At 34.6% G+C, this 12928-nt stretch overlaps 1 long non-coding RNA gene across 1 annotated transcript in view; it reads left to right on the forward strand.

Moving 5' to 3' along the window:
* Positions 1-2661: 2661 nt before the first annotated feature.
* Positions 2662-12928, forward strand: part of LOC138128130 (uncharacterized) — a 68263-nt gene continuing 57996 nt past the window's right edge. The window contains exons 1-2 of the long non-coding RNA XR_011158555.1: positions 2662-3206; positions 3436-3591. This is a non-coding gene — a long non-coding RNA (uncharacterized lncRNA). The remainder of the gene's footprint in view (positions 3207-3435; positions 3592-12928) is intronic.

The following is a 12928-nucleotide window of genomic DNA, read 5'->3' on the forward strand; positions in this document are numbered from 1 at the left end:
AAAGAGATTATTTTTCTGAATTCAATGATATGCCATAGTTACAATCCATTTAATAGTAACCGCGAAAATAAATAAATAAAATAGCATTACATATTGGAAATTTTTTCTTCGAAAAAAATCACATATACTATGGAAAACATCACGGAGGTAACGGAAGATGTCATTTTGGCTTTTCTTGATATGGGGTAAGTGTGTAGAACTTCATTAAAGGTTAATTCACATTACGGCAAGAATCATTTGAAGAAAATGTAAAGATTGCCAGTTTTCGATGGCCGGGCACTTGCATTGGATGAAACAACAGAAGTTAAAGAAGAATATGTTAGGAACAAGAGCACGAAGCTATTGTACTTTTCACTTTTGCGATAATTAATGTAAAAATGATGAATAAAATGTTACTTGAATAATATGTGTGAGCGTATTTTATGACTCTATAAGATACGTTGCTATTGACGACGTGTCTTATAGAGAAAAGCGTATTTTATGGGAAACATAAGGTGTGAGCTCAAATGCATCATAGAAACAGTATAAGATATTTGTGTTAGAAAAAAGTGATTGATTACTATTGCGGGCAAAAAGAGTGGGACATCAAATTCCTGTCAGTTTTGAAATATTCGATGTAGTTCAAGCTTTATTGTCATTTTTTTGACACTATTCCAGCTGACAGTTTAAAAATTTATTTTATACTCCTATTTTCCTTTTCCAAATGCCCTCTTTTTTGATAAGGGTAGATTTTGATTGGAACCTTGCATTAAATAAATATTCACTATGTGCTTACTTACAATCATTCCCTACAACCTACAACACTTAATGACAACCTCAATCAATTCAAAGTAGGGTTAGAATCAGATAAGGGTTATTTCACATTAAAAGTCAAGACAATGACGTTGATGTCCCACTTTTTTTGCCCGCAATAGTACGTTCTTTTTATACAAAGAAATATCTCATCCCAATCATCTCAGCTCACCTCAGATTGATCTGAGACGCTTGTAAAAAGAACACGACTAATATCATATCGATCCTTTCGTCATTGAAGAACATTTTAAATTAACAAAAATAATTTCAGAATTATACAAAAAAGAACTGTCAAGTGATTGTCAATAGTGCCAGGAGTTATCGCTGCATAACGTATTACTGGTTGCATTTAAATTTCGTTAGGGTCGGAAAGTTATGTTTGTATAATGTCCTTCTAATGGATTATTTAAAAAATCCGGTTTTATAGTCCTACAGAAACTTTAGTAAAATTCAACAATAACCGAAGAATAAGATTTTATTAGGGAGTTTTCGCGTTACGTTCCGTTAAAATAACCGGTACGCTATTCGCGAGCAATTACCGTAATCGCTTATTGTAATAATGAATCGGTTACGCTATTGCCTAGCAACACCGGCGTTAGGGTACACGGTTATCTGAAAAACGTAATGCGACAACTCTCTATTATCAAGTAATAACCGTTGTCATAAATACATACAACTACCACTACCTGTAACATCCCTGCCTGAAGCTAACATTGCGAACCCCAAACTGACAACCCTCATTAGCATTTATCAGTAGGATTATTGCTGCAGCATAAAATTCTATTTTTCAAGTGACAAACATAAATTTACAACCAAAGTCGAATTCCACTATGTAGAGTTTCTGTAGGACTATACCTTCAAATTTAGACTTTAGGTAATAGGTATACGACCGCCAACGCGCATAGACCAAATACAAAATACCGGGTGATCAAGAAGGACTGTTTAAGTTGGCAGTACAATTAAGAAATTTTTTAAATTCAGTTATTTATAACACTGCAACTGGATATGTTTTGTTGGTTTACTTGACAAATATCTGATATAGGTATAGCATTAACAACGACAAGCCACCAACAACCGGAAGTTACTCCTGTTATACGATTTAAAATACGATCCAGTGTTACCAACTTAAACAGTCCTTCTTGATCACCCCGTACATTTGAATTTCAAATAATAATGTCATTTTTGTCGACTGTAATTACACGAGAGGTCTTTTTTTGTCCGGATAAAATTGAATTTTTTTACGATAATTTGGTTGCTTGGTAAATTGACGACACAAACCACCCGATAAAAAAACGAGTCCGAAGGACGAGTTTTTTTATCTGGTGGTTTGTGGAGTCAATTTACCAAAAAGAAACCAAATTAGAGTTTAAAAAATGAAATTTTATCCTGGACGAAAAAAACCTGGAGCGTAATTCGATGAGATAATTTAATGAATAATGATAGGTAGGTAATTATGAAAAATTGAATTCGCCATTTTGCATGTCAATTTATTACAAGCTGTGTCAATGTTTAAGAATGTTGGTTCGTTTTCATAACAACAAACAATAATCAGGTTCGAAAAAGTTTGTCATGGAAGTTTAAGCACATTTTATCCAGATGCAAAGTTAGGGCTAACTTTATCCGATGTCAAAGTGACAAATGCATCGCGGCTAATGGGATTTTTTATACATGAATTAAATTATCACTTATAATTACACGAGAGCTTTTTTTTGTTGAAGTAAACTTGACATTTCAATGAGAATTTTGTTGCCTGGCAATTTAACGAAAAAAACTGCCTCTGAAAAAATTACGAGTCCGTTGGGTGAGTATTTTTTCTGGCAGTTTTTTGAGTCGTTTTTGTCCCAGTTTTATTTGTCCATCGACTGTACAATTGTACATACGTATAAAATAAAATGTGGACATTGCCAATTGAAGAGAAGATATAAACCAAATAAATTTTTTTAAACAAATATTACATTGTTTTACTCCGTTTAACCTATATTATTTTATTAAATTAGAGAAATATAGGTAAAGGTAAAAAAATCACCAAATTGGTAATAATGCTTAGCGACTTACCCAGCCCCAACTTATTATTTAGGCGCCAAAATGGGCAAAATGACCGTGAATTATCAGTTTATTATTATTGCGCATGTGCGGCAATTCTTCCCACACTCGTGGAGCATGGTAACTTGGGAACACCTTCAGGCAATCACCTAAACAATTCCGAACGCATGACAGATGACCATGTCTGCATTACCGGCAATTTACGAACGGCGCATGGCGACCTATAGGTGCACCTGGGTACGATTTCTGAACGCACCCTTGGTAACGCAGCAACACGTGCGTCGTGCAATCCGCAATCGTCCATTTTGTTTTTTTTGTTTTGGTTGGTGATGGAACTTTGAACGAACAGTGGGAGTGCGGCAAATGAAATTGTAAGTAGTTTTTCTTTTGATATTTTGTTTATCATGTTCATTATTGATTACATTTTTCATGATAATCTTAATAGAGGCATAAATACCTATATTATTTTATTTGGTTCCGGTTAAAATTTACATATTGAGAATGCAAAGCGAGTAGCGCCATTTTTAGGTTATATTATCTTTTTGTATAATCCAAGTTTCTACTGAACGTGTTTATTATTTATTCTGTTGTATTTTACAGAATGAACTATGCCGATCAAAGGACCGTTGTGTGTGGTTTTTCAGCGGTGAGTTATGCTTCATAATATTTTAATACTAACAACTTGTACAAGAGGAGGTACGAGCTTTGGAAATCACTTGCGAAGACTTGAAACAATTAGTAACTCAGCACTGAATGGTAAGTTTTTAAGCACTTGGTATGGCTTTCTCAGAATGTGATAAAGATGTTCAGTAAGTGGATATGTTTATAATTATCGCAGGTCATTGTTGCAGTAAATATTGGAGCACATTGACAATGGGTGAATTATTTTATTATTATATTTTGACATATTAGTTACATTGTTTGTAAGAAACCATTGTGCATTTGTTTACCTAGTGTAAGATACCTCAATTTATATTTTCAAGAAAAGGAAAGATTTATCCAATGAAGGATATACTTTATATAATGGCCAGAAGCATATTAATTAATATGTCTCATAGATTTGCATACTAGGTGCAAGTACGGGGTGAACAAGAAGGACTGTTTGAGTTGGTTGTTTACGGCTTGACACTGACAGGCACATCCGCACATCATTGACATGACAAATAACATTTAACATTTCAAATTAAATTAACTCCCAGCATCGTTGTTTAAATTAACAAAAACATTTTTTATGCACGGGTTGAGGAGGCAAGGGAAAATGTGGACACAATTCCTTATACAAAGCTACACTCTGCGACGATTTCAGAAAATTTTTTTTACAAGTACTAATTAGTTTATCTACATCGGGAAATTTATTTCTGATAAATTCACAAATTCGATTCAATGCATGAGCTATGCAAATTATATTTTCTTGTTAAATAAACAAGTTTAAAAAAAAAGAACTTTATTTACAGACACGACGGCGGTACAACGACTAATAACAACTGATTACAACTGATTATCAATCTTGCTCTTACAGCCATATATATATAGGTTTTTCTTGTTTTGAAACTAATTGAAAACAGTGTTAATGTGACAGGGTTAAATATCTATAATTTGATAAGAATATGAATGATGGGCTCACAAATGTAGCTATGATATTTGGAAATAGTGGATAACATTGTATTCTTACTATAATTCGGTTAAAGAACTCTAACTGTAATGAGTAAGTGACATTATAATTGCTTAAATAGCGGGGTCAGATATCTAACTGAAATTATATTTTTACTATTTATGAAATAATGCGGTTAAAGAACTTATTCTGGAATAAACAAGTACATTATATAAAATTGGTGAGGTCAGATATCTAACTTGCAAGCAACGTGCAACATATTTGTATATCTTTCTTTTAATAACTTCCCAGTTTTTAATATGTGTCGGCGCCACTCGTGGAAAAGATTTATTTTGTTATTTTAATGCTTTGGCTGTACTCCTTATACCAAATAGAGTTATTTTTAGAAACATGTTATCACTGTTCTTAAGAACGCGTCAGCGGGGCAACCCCTGACGAACGGAACGTTCGTGTGTGACGCGAGGGTATAGTCCATTCATTTTAAATCTTGGGTAAAGTTGTAAACTCAAAACGCCGTAAATTACGAAAGCGGCAAGTTTTCATCGTGTGGGTACTGTAAAGTAGTAATCCCTCTGTTCACATAAAATTGGTACCACGTCGTACTTTCACCATCTTATCGACGAGCAAAAGAAAAAGACCTTAAAGTATCCGCAAATAAAAAAAAATTAAAACACATTTTGCGATCAGTGACCAAAAAAATGTTAAGAGATTGTTGATTTTGTATTGGGAAATTTTGTATTTGAGAAATAAGATTACTAAATCAAGAAATAAGAGTAATTAATAAAGTATCCATTACATGTATACTTTAAAGTAAATTAATAAATAAAATAATAAAATACTTACATAAACAAATAGAAAATTAATTGTTGTGTAGCCCGATTTTACGGTACTTCGCTACACTTTCTTCGGGCTGCCTGTCGTCGAATGTGTAATAATACTAGAGGTCGTCCTTAATCTATTTATTTACAATTAAAAATTACAACGTTTGTGACTAGTTTTCAGAAAACGATAAGACGAACTGTCTCGACCACCGGGGTGGCGTCCTCTTAAATAATCCCTAAACTACCTGCTAAAAGGAGGGTGTTGGCTAGCAGTACATCATAACACCTCCCCTCACATTTGAAAAATTTGTGCAATGATACAAATTTTAATCTAAATACATATTAAAATTTAAATATATAATAATATCGAATATAAAATTAACATACATAATTACATACTTTTTTTTTTTTTTTTTTTTTTAATGGTACAAATTTTATTCTAATACATACATAATAATATCAATAACTATAAGTAAGTATGATTACACGTATCAATAATTAATGATATAATATGACTTAAATATTTACCTAATTGGAATAACAACGATTCATCGGTACCTACTTATTCTATTCTATAAAGTGTTAATATAGACTTTTTTTTTTTTTTTTTTTTTACAAGATTATGGTAAAGCAAGGTAATAACAAAATTACATGGGTAAAAGTTTGTTTTTTTGTTTTTTGTTTTTTTTTTTTTTTTTTTCTAGGAACATTTCTTTAGGCGGTTTACGTGGACTGTAGTAGGCTTTTTGTTGACTAATATGGTGTAGTTAACATCTGAATCTTTTGAAAGTACTGTGAAAGGACCTTTAAAACGTGGTTCTAATTTTTTTGATTTTCCTGGTGCCTTTGCATCATTGGTTAACCAAACCTTATCGCCAGGTGAGAAATTTTGTTGATTTACGTTGGAATCATATCTGTTTTTTGATTTTTCTTTCTCCCTGATTATAGTTTCTCGCGCAATTTGATGTGAATGTTGCAATCTTGCTTTTAATTCTGCATAATAATCATCATAATTGTAATGGATTTCAGGATTTTCCTTTAATGATGTAGGAATTGAAGCTTTATGTCCAAATAATAGCTCGAAAGGTGTAATTTTTGTAGATGTATGAGGTGTTGTGTTATATGTGAATGCTGCGAATGGTAGGAACTCGTCCCAATTATCACGATCCCGATTAATAAATGATCTTAGGTATTCGGCTAATGTTCGGTGTGTTCTCTCGAGGCTGCCATTTGTTTGGGGATGGAAACTTGTTCCGTGAATTTTTTTAATTTTTAGAAGTTTATACGTTTCCCTGAAAATCGCGCTTTCGAAATTTGTGCCTTGGTCAGTTAGTACGGTTTGTGGCATACCAAATTTACAAATAATTTCAGTAGTGAAATTCTTGGCTATAGTATTGGCTTCTTGGTTTGGAATGGGAATGGCTATGAAAAATTTTGTGAGATCGTCGATGAAAGTCAGTATGAATTTATTATTATTTTCGGTTGGATTAAGGGGACCTACAACATCTAAAAATATTTTCTCAAAAGGTTTGGATGACGTGCTAGTTATGGTCATTGGAGCTTTCGTTTTCCGACTAATTTTGTTTTGTTGACACGTTTGACATGAATTTATGAAATGCTTAATGTCTTTGTACATTTTGTGCCACCTGTAATGTTCTTTTATGCGATTAAAAGTCCGATTTACACCTTGATGACCACCAAGAGGATTTACGTGGTAATCTTTTAAAATGTCTTGAATTTCATTTCGAGTTAGATCCTTTTTAGTATTATTATGAAAAATTATTATTTGAATATTAGTATCTTTGAAGATGTAGCGAATCATGGTTCTTATGGATTCAAATTTAATTTTATGTAGTTTCAAATTCGAAGTCGATATACCAATTTTTTCAATACTATGTTTGAAAGAAAACTCCTTTAAATTGATCAAGCCTTGGAAAATGTCTGCATATGATGATTTATGGGCATGTGTTTCTTTGGTAATTAGATATAGAAAATAGCGATTGTCAGATTTTAAAAAAGCGATGTCTGAGATGTTGACATTTTGTGTTTTCAGTTCGGGACGACTATTATGATACTCTACTTCTGATTCGAAATGTTTGTCCGTAAAATAAACAAGATTGACATCATCGGAACTGTCCTCCATGGCTTCGTCCGATTCGAGCACGTTCGAGTTTATAATGACTTTAGATTTGATGTGTTTTAAATATTGTTCGTACGATTCACTATTTTCACCGTTAAGTTTGTAAATTCTGCTGAGGGCATCGGCGTTTGTATTTAATTTACCCGGCTTATGAATTATGTCAAATTCGTACTCTTCTAATTTTAGTCTAAATTTCATAAGACGAGACGACGGATTTGAAATTGAAAAGAGATAAATCAAAGGTTTGTGATCAGTCACGATCTTAAATTTTTTTCCGTATAGATAAGGCCTAAAATATTGAACACCGTAGACTATAGCGGCTAATTCCCTTTCGATGGTTGAATAATTTTTTTCAGCTTTGCTCAACGTTCTCGATGCGTACCCGATAGGTAAATCTTTACCGATTATGCCCTGGGATAAGACCGCACCGACTGCATGTTGACTTGCATCGGCTGTTAGAATAAATTCTTGATTAAAATGGGGATACTGCAAAATAGGGGGATTTATTAATTTGGCTTTTAATTTATCAAATGATTCGTCACACAGAGATGTCCAATTGAACTCAATATTATTTTTTAGAAGGTTGTTCATCGGATATGCTATTTGTGAAAAATTTGGAATAAATTTTCTATAATATGATGCTAAACCTAGGAAAGATCTGACGTTGTCTTTGTTTTTTGGAGTTGGATAATCCCTGACCGCTTGTATCTTGTCGGGGTCTGGTTTAATCCCGTCTTCCGAAATAACATGGCCTAGGTATGTAATTTCTTTCCTTAAGAATGAACATTTACTCGGTTGTAATTTTAAATTATGCTGTCTAAGCCGGTTAAACACGTCAATCAGTTTATTATTGTGATCTCTCAGGGAACTACCATAAATAACTATGTCGTCTAAATAGACAAGGCATTTTATTCCTTGGAGACCCGTAAGAACATGATTCATTAGTCTTTGAAATGTGGCGGGAGAATTTTTTAATCCCATAGGAAGTCTTTTATATTGATAGCGTCCTTCAAATGTGAATGCAGTAAATGGTTTGCTATCCTCGCTCAAAAGAATTTGGTGAAATCCTGTCGCGAGATCGATAACACTAAAATATTTAGAATGACCTAATTGTTCCAAGATTTCGGTAATGTTTGGCAGGGGATAAGCATCCGATTCAGTTATGTCGTTTAATTTTCTAAAATCAACAACTAAACGCCATCTTTTATTTCCCATATTGTCGGGTTTTTTAGGGACAATTAATATTGGTGCGTTGTAAGGAGAAACACTATTTTCTATAATGTCATCTTTTAACATTTGATCGATTTGTTGTCGGACTATGGGTTTTTGAAATTCAGGAATTCTATAAGGTTTGACGAATACAGGCTTTTGTGTTAGCAAGGATATTGAATGTTTTGTGGCATTAGTGTGCGTTAATTGATCGTCTTCGAGATAGAAGATGTCATTAAATTCTCGGCAAATTTTTAAAATTGAGTCATATTCTTCTTTATTTAAATGATTCTGAAGTATTTGGGATTCTAATGATTGTAACCGCTTGGAATGAGAACTCTCTATGAAATTTATTGCGTGGTAATTGTCTAGATCTTCGAACTCGAAATCAGTTATTTTTATTTCTGAGGGTATTTCTAAAGAATTTATTACTCTCACTCGACAGTATCCGCTTTCGCCTTTTACAATGGCATTTGGAATATATAAACCGTCGACCACTCGTTTTTGTAAACAAAGTTTGGGTCCAGAAAAATTTACCCCTAATTTCGTTGTAAATTCCGTTCTAGGCGGAATCGTTATTTGAGGGACGGTTTCCGCTAAGAGAGATTGGTTTACGACGGGTGTTTCTTGGAACATCTGGTTCATGGGGAATGAAAAGGTTTCGTCCTGTATCGTTATTTGTAGAGCCGGTATTGCAAAATTTATGACGCCTTTATGTTTTTCCAAAAAATCTTTACCTAAAATGCCATCTCCGGGGATGGGAAAGTTTGAATCGACAATGTGAATTGCATGGCCAATTGACACCTTATTAGAAAGCTGGAAATTCCCAAAACATACGCCTAAAGATGTTACGATTTCTGTGCCAATACCTTTGATTTTAATTTTTTTTTCAATGGACACTTGTGCGTCATCATCGGCGGAATTAATTTTTAAAAGTGAGATATCCGATCCCGTATCAAGTAGTAGTGTTGCAATTTTAGAGTTTGATATGTTGAGCGGAAGTTTGACAAAACATGAGTTTTTATTTGTCAAAACAAATACTTGCTTTTCAAATGAATTTATTGGGAAGCAGTCCTGAGTTCGCGGACCGAGATTTGACTGCCTGAACTCGATCCGTTCTCGTTTCCCGACGTCTCTTGCGAATTTTGGACATCATTGTTAATGTTTTTTCGACTGTTGTTATATATTCTTTTCCTACAGAATTCAATCTCATGTCCTACGCGTTTACAGTATCTACAAAATAATTCTGTACCGGAATTGGTTTGTGTTTGATTACTAGCTTTCGACCAATTATTTTGACCACGGTTTTGATTTGAGAAGTTGTGATTATTTGCATTATAACTATGATGATTACCGCGATTTTGGTTTTGTGAGGTTTGATTCGGTGCATTGCTGTAGTTATTGTAACGACACTGGCTGGTGATATGGTTTGATCGACCGCATTTTTTACAATTTTGATTTGAATTATTTTCCCGACTTCTACTGTTAATGGCAACATTCCTTTCTTCGTCGCAAGCCGCCTCGATTGCTGTAGGCAAGTCATCGAAACGACACGCTTTAATTATAAGTTTAATCGAATCATGTAAACCATCAACAAATGCCTTAAGAGCTGTTGCTCTATTCAAATTTTGAATCGTTTCTTTGGCGTTTTCACCTTGACTGGAAATGCAAACATCGTCTAGTTCACCTAATATTTTTTCGATTTTTGTCGCGAATGATCTTACATCGGTCTTGCCCTGACGACAAGTTAGCAGTTCCATTTGAATTTGAGCCATTGTTCGTCTTTCTCTATAATGATCTTTGACTAGTGTTTTTAATTCGGCCCAATTGTTTATTGTTTTGTACTTAATTAAATTGTAAGCTTGGTCGCAAAGTTTAGTTTTTACAACACTTAAAAATGTAGTTTGTTCCGCATCAGTGATAGCAGTGTCAAAAACAATGTCGCAACATGTCAGGAATTTATGTAGCTGCTCTTTACTTCCCTTGAATTCGGGGATCATCTTTAACGCTATTTCGATACTAAAAGGCATTTTTGATTGATCTGTTGCGTCACTGGTTTCGTATAATGATAATGAATTCGATGGAAGTTTGGCTCGAAGCTCGACCTTACGTTTCTGAGCTCGAGTTTGCATATAATTTGCGTTAACTGACTAAATGACTAAAAATTAGGCACTAAGATTTTGCACTTATCGCTGTCGTGGTGGATTGCTGGACTGGACTGGATTATTTGACTTGATCGCCGACGTGGCCCCTAGATTGCTCACTCCTCGCGTACGGAACGTCGATTTTTGATTCTGACCCCTGGATCCTGGATGAAGTCGGATCAGTGACTTTCGACGGATACTTCCACTGTACACTGAATTCTCGATGATTTCAAACCGAAGTGAACTTCACATACACACACTGCACAACAGTAGCACAACTGAGATGACGACTTAACAACCGACATTAACGCATTAACCCCACACCTGACACCAATTTTGTTGTGTAGCCCGATTTTACGGTACTTCGCTACACTTTCTTCGGGCTGCCTGTCGTCGAATGTGTAATAATACTAGAGGTCGTCCTTAATCTATTTATTTACAATTAAAAATTACAACGTTTGTGACTAGTTTTCAGAAAACGATAAGACGAACTGTCTCGACCACCGGGGTGGCGTCCTCTTAAATAATCCCTAATCTACCTGCTAAAAGGAGGGTGTTGGCTAGCAGTACATCATAACATAATCGTCATCTGAATCAAATTCACTAGATGATTCACCAGTATTGGCAACAAATATTCCAGCACATTAAGAATAATTTGTTCAGACTGATAAGTCAAATGACCCAAACCACCTGACATATTGAGTAAAATTAACGCACTGAATTCACTTTACACAACACAAGTTATTTCTTGAACGGTACAACTAAGACTATAATTGTTTAGTGGCTTACGGCCGGCCGGTCCTGTATTTTTAAAATTCTGGAAAACCCCATTATTATGTACTTTCTGTCTACGCTTGGGATGTCTTATTATTACCTGCACCCGTCGTATAGATAAGGTAAGCAGAACATATTTATAGTACTTAAAAACAGATGTTTTACTGACGAATGCAAATGTATGTTAAATAATGAGCCACCCAGAATACTCGATATTTGTCTCAAGAAAATCCGCGGATAAATTTAACTACAAGAACGCAATGCCCTCAGAAATTTAATGTTTCGGATGGTATTTTTAATAATCAAATTATTGGGCGATTTTAGTAGTAAATTTAAACACAAACATATTTCGACATTTTGATAAATGTGAATAAAAATGTTTCTAATAACTTGACCATTTAACAAATGTTAAATTTAATCAATTTCTTAATGAAGTAGGTACCTGAAATCACGCAAAAACTATTTTTCATGTTAAATTCCTATGGTCAGGTTTGGTAGTTAACACTCGGTATTGAACACAGTTTTAGATTCACTGAGTTTCGGACAAGTGTCAAAGCAGGCAAGTTTTATTACTAAACCCAAGATTTAAAATGAATGGACTATAGTACCAGAATAACTGGAGAGTGGAGCGTTAGGTACACGCGCGCGGACCGTTACGTTCTTTATTCCCTTTATTTATAACAAATATCAAATAATAATGTCTTGGCGGTTGAGACCTCTTCCTGTTATTCTGACATCAGAAGTGGGATTTGCCCCGTCAAAGTGGCGTGTGGACAATACTGGGAGTAACGCGGAAAGTGACGAGTCCGTGCGTAAAGGATTCTCAGGTGAAGGTTCGTCCAGAGAAGACACCAAAAGTATCTGTACAATGTTGCAATGGAGACTCGGTAAAGGCGCGACGCTATTTCCTTCCGGTCATCACACCGAATTGAAGCGTCGAGCTTTGTCGCCGTCTTCCAACAAGCCCAACAACGAAAAACGGGTCCACTTCCCTGAGAAATGCCATTTTTGTGGACGAATTTGAACAACGGTGTGCGAGGAACAAGCGTGCTGACGCCTAAACGCCTACCTGTTACAAATTGTCCCTCAAAGTCGAAACGGGAGCAAGTGGTGGAGAGGCACGTGAACGTTTACGAAAAACAATCGGTACATATTTGGAGAAAACTTAAATCTGACAATATTTCTCGTTATTTGAATGGCAAGCAGTTTAACAACATGACCTCACTGATAGGGATTGGTCGTGATGAATCTTCTTTTTGTGATGGCCAAATTTTAACCGTGGTTGAAATTTAAGACATATTTATTGAAAAATTCGTTCTATGTGGTACCTGTTGATTTCATGTCTTCCGTGGACATTGTAACTGGCAGAGATTTAATAGCATACAACATTAAC

Source organism: Tenebrio molitor, chromosome 4 (assembly GCF_963966145.1).
Source record: "Tenebrio molitor chromosome 4, icTenMoli1.1, whole genome shotgun sequence".
Taxonomy (NCBI): Eukaryota; Metazoa; Arthropoda; class Insecta; order Coleoptera; family Tenebrionidae; genus Tenebrio; species Tenebrio molitor.